This window comes from Monodelphis domestica, chromosome 4, assembly GCF_027887165.1.
Source record: "Monodelphis domestica isolate mMonDom1 chromosome 4, mMonDom1.pri, whole genome shotgun sequence".
Lineage (NCBI taxonomy): Eukaryota > Metazoa > Chordata > Mammalia > Didelphimorphia > Didelphidae > Monodelphis > Monodelphis domestica.
In genome coordinates this window covers 151,939,798-151,950,495 of record NC_077230.1, presented here as the reverse complement: position 1 = coordinate 151,950,495, position 10,698 = coordinate 151,939,798, and the positions used below count along the sequence as shown (strand labels likewise).

At 35.1% G+C, this 10,698-nt stretch overlaps 1 long non-coding RNA gene across 3 annotated transcripts; it reads left to right on the top strand.

Moving 5' to 3' along the window:
• Positions 1–541: 541 nt before the first annotated feature.
• LOC103104832 (uncharacterized) lies at positions 542–10,288 on the top strand. 3 transcript variants are annotated; one of them, XR_008911198.1, is made up of 4 exons: positions 542–864; positions 2,369–2,488; positions 9,311–9,366; positions 10,067–10,288. It is a non-coding gene; the product is annotated as an uncharacterized LOC103104832 (long non-coding RNA). The 3 variants fall into 3 exon arrangements; XR_008911196.1 differs by having other exon boundaries at positions 544–807; XR_008911197.1 differs by having other exon boundaries at positions 547–732.
• The last annotated feature ends 410 nt before the right edge of the window (positions 10,289–10,698 follow it).

Below are 10,698 nucleotides of genomic sequence, written 5' to 3'. Positions count from 1 at the left end.
AACATTCCACATCATGTTGGACTCTGATTTAGTCATCTCACATGTTATTTATCCTTTCTAGTTGCATGCATCTCTATATTTTATCAAGTTATCAATAAAAACTAAATACCACAAGGCCAACACAAATCCCCAAAGAATTTTACTGGAGATCTCCTTCTGATGTGATATTAAAATCATTCAAGTCTAGTTTGTGGTTTACCCATTTGGTCTGCTCACCATCTACCTAACTTTATTTTTACCTGGATCTATGGGATATTCTGAGAGGACTAGAACCTTAAATCCAATTCACTCTCAAGTCAAGAGATCACCCTCATGAACAAAAACAGTATGAACACCAATTATCATTTAACTAAAATTTCTTCAACTTGTCTAGAAGAAAAACATCAAATATTTAGTTAAATTCTTTACTAAAATATGGGTGAAATAAATTGATCCACTTCTATAAATCTAGTAGTCCTATTAAAAAGTGACCTATTCTTAATCAGGTCACATGCTGTTTTGTAAATATTGTTTCCTTTTATAGATGATCTTTAATCATTCCTTTGATAATACATATTAAATACCAGAGAAATTTTTCTAGCGTAGCTAGGGAATTTGCAAAATTCTAAGTGGTTGGGCAGTTTACAACTGTCTCTCTGAAGCTGAGATTCAGACATGGAGGTGAGAGGCTGAGAGTCTCCCTGAATAAATCATCTTTGAAGCTGCTTGCCTTGAATTATCCTCAAGAAAAAGGTTGAGTTTGAGTTCCCCATTCACTCTGGTGGAAAGAACTGATTTGGGTGTGATCTCCTCCCTTTCAGGATCATTGTAAGGACCATAAAACTGGATTCTTCAGTCTGACCCTACCAAGGACTCTGGAAGTTTGTGAGAATCTGGGCTCTCCTTTTGGACTTTATCTTTTATTTACCCTTTAGTTTAGTTATAGTTTAGCTAGGTAAAGCTTAGAATAGAAACCTTATTGAGATAACTATCTGGGTGGGAAATAGTTGGTCCATCATCCCCTACCATCCCCATCCCTTTTAGCTAATAAAACTATTCATTTACTTGTTGTGAGTTCCCATCCTTAAATTCCTCCTTTCCCTTAAATTCCCCTTATAACACTAGAAATTAAAATTAAATTCAAAGCTCAAATGAGCTTTAAATTGAAAACAGAGGGAGAGAGAAAAAACTTCTTACATATATCTACCAAACCAAGTGGCAATAAGAATAGCAGACACAACATAAGGAGGATAATGTGAATTAGATAAATATCAGAATAAAATATACAAAGAATAATATACAGAATAAATACAGGATAAAATATCTCAGGGAAAGTAATTCAACCTACAGCTTCAAATATCTATGTAATGATGAGCAATATGTGAGTAATAAGCTAGATGAACTAAACATCTTAACACAAAGACATACATTCAACATCAATAGCATTGCTTACCTGGTAATATGACTGCAATATGTCTATGGAAGTACATACATACATACATACATACATACATATGAAGTCCTAATTCTTCACAGAACTGAATTCCTTTGAAAAATGCAGTTTTTAAGTTAATGGTCCTAGAGCCAGAATATCTGTAGTCTCTGCCTCTCATACATATTAGTTACATAACATTGGACAAGTCACTTAACTCAGTGCTCTAGGTAATTGTGAATGAATGAATTCATGAAAAAAAGCATTTATTAAGCACTTACTATGTTACTGGGACTGTGCTAAGTCCTGAGATACATAAATATAAGGAAGTATTACAGTCCTTGCCTCAGGGAAGTTATGTTGTAATAGGGCATAAATTGGAAAAGGAGGACAAGATTGAGCAATAGATTTAAAAATGGTGGTGAAGTAACATGTTCCTCTGATTCTAGACAGGGCAATGTAGCAAAGCCTGACCAATCACAACCCAAGATACCATGGGCAGGATCTTCCACCCAGTGACTAGACCCCATCATTATTAATGTCAAGAGAATTTCCTCATCCAAGAGTTCTATATGTTGAGGAAGTCACATCTCTGTTCCCTCTATCCTTTCCCAGTGAAGACCATCTCTCTAGGTGTTTCTTCAGATCAAGCATCCCCAAGAAGTAGGAAAGACAAAGTCTGTGTGTGTGTGTGTGTGTGTGTGTGTGTGTGTGTGTGTGTGTGTAGGCACATATATGGGCATCCATGGGGAAATTAATATTTAAATAAAAAGATCTGTGATATCCTCAGCATGTGGAGGACATGCGGTCCTAGGCTTCTGTGGCATTTGCATTTTCATGAGGTTCTGGTGTGGTAAGTAGGTCAAAATGGTGTGGCTGAAGCTATACACCAGAAACTAGCACCAAAGACTCCACCAGATTTGGTTGCTATTTAATGCAATTCTCTTGTTCCTTCAGTACTGGTGTGTCCTATTCAGGCAGTCCCAACCCTTTCAGCATAATATCTAAAAGGATGGGGAAGGAGTCAGGAAATAAGGATCTGAGAAGCTTGCACCAGCTCACCTGCAATGATGCAAGGTTTCTCTTTCTGTCTTTTCTGGTGTTGCTATGGTTGGTCCTCACTAATATTCCTCAGAGAGAAAAATTACTCCTAGACTTTTGTGGCATTTGTATTTCTCTGAGGTTCTGTCATGGTTCAAGGTCAGGTTCCTTATTGCTTGGAGGAGGGGAGGAGCTATAAAATACACCTATAATAAGAGGGGATTTTGGTAATGATAATGTGCCCTGCAGATCTAGCCTCAAAGATGTCTATTTGGTCTTTAATGACTGATATGCATTATTAATACTTTCTTAAGTCTAGACAGTCAAGATTCTCATTTCCAGCAGCTAAATTGGCAGAGTAAGGAACATTCTAAGCTTTCCTAAACCAACTTTCAAACAACCATAAAAGAAAAAAAACTCTCAAAATTAATTTTGAATAGAAGCATCACCAGAAGGCAGAGAGCAAAGTAGGGTCTCAATCAAAGAAAATAGATGGCATCAGAAAGGACCTGTCTTGCTGGGGTGAAAGGTAAGAGCAATAATCTTTACTGATTGATCTTAATGCTTCTTCACATGGGAATAATAGTTAGCAGTAATAATCTTTGCGGCAGAGCTTGATACAGACATGCTACATTATTAGCTATGATTAAGTAAATCTGATGAAAATATTACTAACTATAATGATAATAATGAAAGATGTTATTGAAGGATGAACATTGCTGATAGATATTCCTGTAATAGATATATCTTTATCTTCATGAAATAGATATATATTTAATGAGTTGCAGATAAACATATTTTCAGAAACTGAATTACATTTAAGACCTTGATAGTTTAAGACTTCTGCTATTAATCCTTTTATAAAGAAGAGTCCTTTCATAAACCAATCACCCCATTACCTAGATTCTATGAATCCATATTTTCCTGTTAGATAGGCTTAAAGCAGATCATACCTGTTGTAAAAGGCTCATAGAAAGGGCTTTTTTTTTCTTTTAACAACAAAATAAAAGTTTTTTTAAATGATCTATTTCTTAGCTTCCTTCCTCAGTCTTTACCAAAATCAAGGTATGGGAAAATGGGATAATATATGCTAAATAGTGTTCTTATGGGTCTGCGATAATTAAGTCACCTCCAGGATTAAGTAATTTTATCCCTGGGTCAGGCCAGTGACTCCCCCTACCAGCAGCATGGGCTATTGTCTCAAATCAAGCCCAGCAATCACCAAATTTCATCATTCCCAAGAGGACTATTTTGCCACATCTCATTAATTTTTACAGGGTCTTGACCCATAAGAATAAATGGTCTATGTTTCAGTGTCTAAGTATGCACATAAAGAGAGCAGAAATTTAACTTAAGTGCTCTCTATGTAATCTCAGACCCAGGAAAGAAAAGTGTTGAAAGGGGATAAATTCTCTAGGACTCATTTCTCAAGCTTCCAAACAAACAAAGGATAGACTGACATTCATTTCCATCATTAGACATCTGTCTTATTGAAAGCAAAGCACAAAGAATCATAAGATGTTTTGCTAATCTTCCTACATGGACTAATATCAATATGCAAGAGTCCTTTCTTTTGCAGGTTCAGTCCTAGTTCATTACTATTCTATTCAACTTGAATTAGAAAGACACTTGGGTAGACAATTTAGATCTGGTGTGCATCCCCCACCCTCCTCAAGAAAAAAAGAATCCAGATTTGGTCTTTACTTTAAAGATCAGAGTCCAGGGTCCATTTTTCCAATGATAAAAATTAAAAGAATTACACAGAACCAGGGAATTTGAACTAACTTTTTGACAGAAGTCTCTGATGATTTGAGACTCTAATGATTTGAGCATACTTCTTCTGTTTAAACTACATCAGTATTTTCCTTCCTTGACTAAGAAATATAAAAAAAAATGAAAGCCTTTTCATCAGGCTAAAATACAGCTGGCAATTTATTCATAGTAATGAGAGAGGGATGTAGCTACATAAAATCCACAGATAATCAATTCATCAATGTCATTTAAGCTGATAGAATTAATCTCTTTCTCAACAAACTACTGACAACACACCAAATCAATTTTTTAATCATTTATATTCCTCTGGAACAATTTCTACCTTATGGAAAAATATTAGTTATTAATATAATTAGGAGATTTGTATCAGAATCTTGTAAAGCTTCAAAGTTAAGATCTTGGGATGCTATAAAATGGCAAGTAGAAAAATAAAATGGAAAGTAGAAAAGTAAAACCTAGCTATCCCACAGAGAAAGTTTTCATCATCATTGATCATTTCAGAGATAATTACAACTCCAGGTTTTTATTTGGGAGAGGGGAGATGTTACATTATGCATGAATTGAGGTGCAAAACACATTAAAGTAAAAGGAAACCAGAGAAAAATTGATATAATAACTTCACAGAGTGAAATGAGAACAGAGAGCATTTTATATAATAACACTGGAAAGAACAACTTTGAAAGACTGTGTCACAATGCAACCATAACTCCAGAAAATAAAATGGTGAAACATGCTCCTCACCTCCAGAAATAAAGGCAATGCACTCAAGGTACAGAATGAGACATGAACATGGATGGTGTAGAATTTGTTTTGCTTGATTATACATATTTATTTTTAAAGATTTTGTTGTATTTTATTTTTCAATTGGAGGAGAAAGGGAATTAGGGTGAGTTAGCAATAGAGTATAAAAAAAGGAGTGATTGGAAAATGTCGATGTACTTAAGAGAACAAAAGGTTGTAAAAGTTCTGTGTTCATATATCATAAATTAACAGATTAATGATTTCATGTACAATTTCCTGTTCTTATTTTTGTTCATTTGTTATTTATTAATTTCAGATTTAAAATATTTTAAAAGAAAGTATCAAGATATATGAATTGGAGATTTGGAAGACCAGAACTGTGAAGATGGTAGCATGGAAAGAGTTATAAAGAAAGCATGTACTTGAGTTTACATTTGAATGATTATAGAGTTAGAAGAGTCACTACAGAATTACTGGAGTATAGAGCTTAAAAATTATGTCAACGAATTTGGGATCTGGAATTTGGGATTTCTGTTGAAAATAGAGTAGGTGAATAGTAACGCAGCTGAAAAGTTGAACCCCAGTGGTATACATGAGAAATGGACTGATTTAGAGAGTAGTCTAAGAATATAGAGTGTATATGCCAGTTAAGACCATGATCTGGTTGCTGAAAATCACATACATTATATTTTAATAGTCAACAATGATGTCTACATTCCGTCTACATTCAGATTTGTCCAGTACAGAATGTCTCATCTGTGGAGGGGTTCAGTGCAAAGGGAGGAGTCATATGACATAATGTGTGTTCTAATACTGAGAAGCTATTTATATGAAATTGTCTGTGATCATTTTGAGAGTGGATTGCATTATGAAAGAATAGGTTAAAACTTGCTTTATATCACCCATCATGACGAGGTCATAATAAATCTGAATAATACTTCATACACAGAACATAATACACATGAAACTTCCAAGGTGCCAATGACACTAGAAAATGATAGGGTAGAAGTTATATTTTTCCTAAAAGTTAAATGGTATTAGTTATTTAAACCCTAGATAGCTAATTGGTGCCAACAGTTAATAGATTAATTATCTAGGATACCAAATAAATAAAGACAATCTCATTACAGGTAAATTTAAAATTACCAAATGAGATATATCATAAAAATATGCTAAATCATAAAATAACAACCTACATGTCAAGCAACACTTTGGTGAAATAACTACCCCAGTTAGCATATCAGTCATCCTCACTTTAGGAGAGCAGAAAGCCAGAAGAAAAGCAAATAAAGGGCAACAAGTAATGGGGAAGATTAGTCGGCCATCTAACCACTAATTTTGGTAGAAACTTTGACAATAGCCTTGTCAGAACTGCCAGCACTTCATAAAGCGCATGGTGCTTCTAGTCTGAAAGCTGCCAGAAAGAAGGAAACCAGCCTGACTGAAAAATAATAGTAATTATAAAAGAACCTTTTCCCTCTCAGATATTCTCTTTATTGATTGCTAATATAGAAACAGCTATAACCAAAAAGTATAAAATGAATTCAAAATAAAATCTATAATTCCATTTTGTCTAGAAAGGAATGAATGATAAGCTATCAGGGTTAACTAATCAATTAGCAAGTATTTATTGAGTGCTGATGATGACCTAGAACTGTGGCTAGGCCCTGTGGAAAATACAGTAGAAACAGAAGTACTTCCCAACTTTAAAGGTAAAGGATCTAATTGAAAAGTTCATTCTAATACATCTGGAAATTAGAAAATGGTTAAAAGCTCAGTTGTGATGCTAATTAAAATTATAATTTGAATGACTAAATGTAACTAACATTTAGAGCATGCATTAAAGTTTGTGAAATGCTGTATATGTTATCTCATTTAATCCTTACAGAAACTCTGGGAGGAAAGTGCTAGGATCATTCCCATCTTACAGATGAGGAGACTGAGAAAAGTACAAGAAGGTTAAGTGACTTGTGGGGGTCACCCACTAATAAATACCTGTCTGAGTCCCTTAGCTACCAGAAGGAAACTAACTAGTAAAATAAGAAAGTTGTTCTATGTTAGTGCTTCAGAGAAGGATATTAATCTCTAAAATATGGGTGTGATCTAAGTTAGAGATTCTTAAAAAAAAAAAAAACCTTACTTTCCATCTTAGAAACAATATTGTGTATTAGTTGCAAGGCAGAAGAACAGTAAGAGCTAGGCTATGGGGCTTTGACTTGCTCAGGATCCCACGACTAAGAAGTGTCTGATTCACTTTTGAATGCAGAACCTCCTGTCTGTAGAAATGTAATAGACATATGATTAGATATTGATTAGATATTAGATTAGATATTGATTAAGATAAGAACTTGGAAGGAGAGCAGATAAACTCTGACAGTTGGTCACTGAGCTCTGCATTGGTCTTTAGCTTTTGGTGGAGGCAGATTCAACTCCGCCTTGCTCTTTGGTGGTTATAGGAGAGAGAGAAATCAAACCCATCTCACTAGGTTTCTACTTGCCTGACCTTGAGAAATCATCACGGAGAAGAAGTTATCATATCTGCTGTGCGGGAGAACAATTTTGAAGAAAGAAAGATCAAAGGCCTGTTTTGCCTGAACTTTGGGAGCCATCATTTAACTTAAATTTAAAGTTAAAGTTAAAAATTTAACTAATTTACTCTGTGTGTACTTGGAGACGCCTTTAATAATTAAGTTGTTTTTAAAAAGGATTATAGTTAGGTTTTAGTCAAATAGCTGTTTGGGATTTTTTAGTAAGTGATAGGAAGTTCAGTGTAGCTTCAAGAAACTTAGAAGAGTTTGCTGTGAGGCAAACATAGGAAAGTGGGTAGATATATAGTTCCCTTTTAATGTTGAGACTTTCCTTGTTACCAATCCTTATACTCACATCTGTTAAATATAAATAAATTGAATTTTATATAAATATATAGTCTCCAAGAATATTACATACTGGCCTGGTGAAGGGAAGTCACTTCTGGCTATCCTTCTGAGAGAAGAGGTGAAGATACTTTTGTGAGCAACAAACAAAGCATTTACCACAGCTTCCTCCTGAACAACATCAATAATAATCTCATTACTTCACGTCTCTAGACCTAGCTCTCAATTCACTAAGCCACCTGGCTGCCCCCTTAGTCAAAGGTTCTCAACCTGGCATTAAAGGACCCCTTGAATAGACTTCAAGGGGACTATAAAGGTCGATGGGGACAAAAATTTGATTTTGATTTTCACCAACGTTTAGCTGAAAATTAGCATTTTCTTCAATTATTTAAAAACATTGTTCTGAGAAAGGGTACAGGATAAAAAAAGGCATCATGTACTCTTGTTTAGGTAACTTTTAAAGCTCTACTTAAGCTTTAATGATTGATTCTGCATATATGCTACAGTAGTAGAAGACTATAAGAATATGTGGGGTTTGTGCTGGGCATTGAAAGGGTTTAGGGTTTAAATAAAGTTTCTAGATGACTCAAAAGAACAAGGAACTGAATAATCTGAGCTCACAGGTTCCATGCAAAAAGGAGAGCAATGGATAAAGTATAATGTATTCGAGATAGCTCAAAACTTAGAAATAGGGCATTCGAAACCTTGAGGGATTGGAAAGTCAGTCCAAAGGTGAAAGGCTAATTATTTATCAAGCACTGGTACTTGAAATAGGGTGAGAAAAGGTAGAATGTCCTTGTGGGGGAAGGCTTTGATTTTATATGCCACTTATAAGCAGATAAAAACAACTCTATAATGGTAGGCAAAATGCTGCTCCTGTCCTTCATTCCACCTAGACATCTCTTTCATTTTTCTTTTTTTTTCTGATTCATTTCAATTCAAGATGTATTTATTCAGTGCTTACTATGTCTATAATGTAGCAGGCGGTCCAAAGGATGTAACAAAGTATTACGGGACAGTTCATGCCCCTAGAAGTATCAAATCTAGGTGAGGAGAGAAAGAGCATACACACAGAATTGTGACTTAGAGTAGAAGGTGGTGTTCAATAAGAACTAACTACAGAAGTTCAGAGGAAGAAGAAATCACCATGGATGGGCTGGGCTGGGCTGGGCTGGGAAGGCTTCCAGGAGAAACTTGAATTGGTCATTGAAAAAGCAAAAGGAATTAGGTTGCCAGGAATAAAGAGGATATGCCAGGTGGAGAGAATAGCCTGAGCTCAGAGAGAATTTTTATAAAGGATATACAGTGGATAATGCATAGACAAGTCTGGCTAGTACAGAGGGTTCATGTAAGGCGAATAGAGGGAGAGGTAAATTGGGGCCATGGTTATAAAGAATGTTGAATGCTAAGCTACAGAGTTGTCTTTACATTATAAGTAATAATGATTTTTTTTATTTCCATGCAAGGAAAGAGGCAATACTCAACTGCAGAAACACAATAATATGACTGTGAAACACTGCATATCATGTAAGATTTTTAAAAATCTTTAATTTAACTGAGCTATCTTTTTCTCCCTCCCTTTGTTACTGTTTGTTTTACAAGTTTGAAAGAGAAATTTTTCTAGAAGGGACAGGTGATAAATTGGGAAACAGGTGATGTGAGGATATTTGATCGCAACTTTTTTTTTTTAAGAATTGAAGAAGAAAGGTGAATTTTTTTTGACAGCAGTGTGCCAAGAGGACTAGGATAGAGAAAAATAAAAGTGGACAAACTAATTAAGAAACTCCATTACTATGCCTGGTTTTCCTGGACACTTTGAGGACATAGACTTGTATTAGGTCTCACAAATCTCAGAGCAAGAGTGTACTTACAGCAGGTAGAGGTGTTATTTCTAGATCTACTGTGTGGCAAACTGGATAAATGCTGGTTCTGGAGTCAGGAAATTCATTTTCCTGAGTTCAAATCTGAGTTCAGACACTAGCTCTGTGATCCTGAGCCTCACTTTCTTCATCTGTAAAATAAGCTGGAGAAGGAAGTGGCAAACCACTATGATATCTCTGCTAAGAAAATCTCAAATGGAGTCATGAAGAGTCAGACAGGACTAAAAACTGACTGAACAAATATTGTTCACAAAATCTAGACTTGGCTCTCAATCTACTGAAGCCACCTCAGTAAAGCTACAATTTCAATTAGAATCACAATTTAGTTTTTGTTTTCTAATTTCCAGATCTAGAATTAACTCTAGTATCATGACATACCAAACCAAAAAGTGGTGGAAAAAGGGATAATCTAATGAGGAAGCCCATGAAGAAGTTAGTATGATTTAGTGGAAAGAGCCCTGAACAGGAAAAACAAAGTCCAGATTTAAGTCCCATGGTTACCAGGAACTGGCTACACAACCTAAGAAAAGTCATTATGCCAATGAATCAGTTGCTTCATGCAAAACAGGGGAAATAAATAGCTGTCTTATCTCAGAAGATGGTTGTGAAGATAAAACGAGGTGACAGCTGTTGAAGTACTTGGAAGATTTGAAAAAAATAACTTACATAAATACAAAGTGTAATTACCACTAGCAAAAGCTTCCCTCTACCTGAATCTGAGGCCTCTTTTCCCAATAAAATCAATGAAGCATCTAGAACTCAAATTCTTATTCCTCATATTTTATGGTCCTCATAAAAGAGTAGACTAAAAGAAGGCTGAGATCTCCAAGTACCATAAATCTAATAGCATTTAACTATTAGTTCTTCAACAATCCTAGGATTAATAACAGGTTGAAGAAAACCTGTGTAGGGACAGGGAAAGCTAAAGATACAAGTGGCATATTTATCAAATTTACTGATAACTACAAATGGCAGTAAC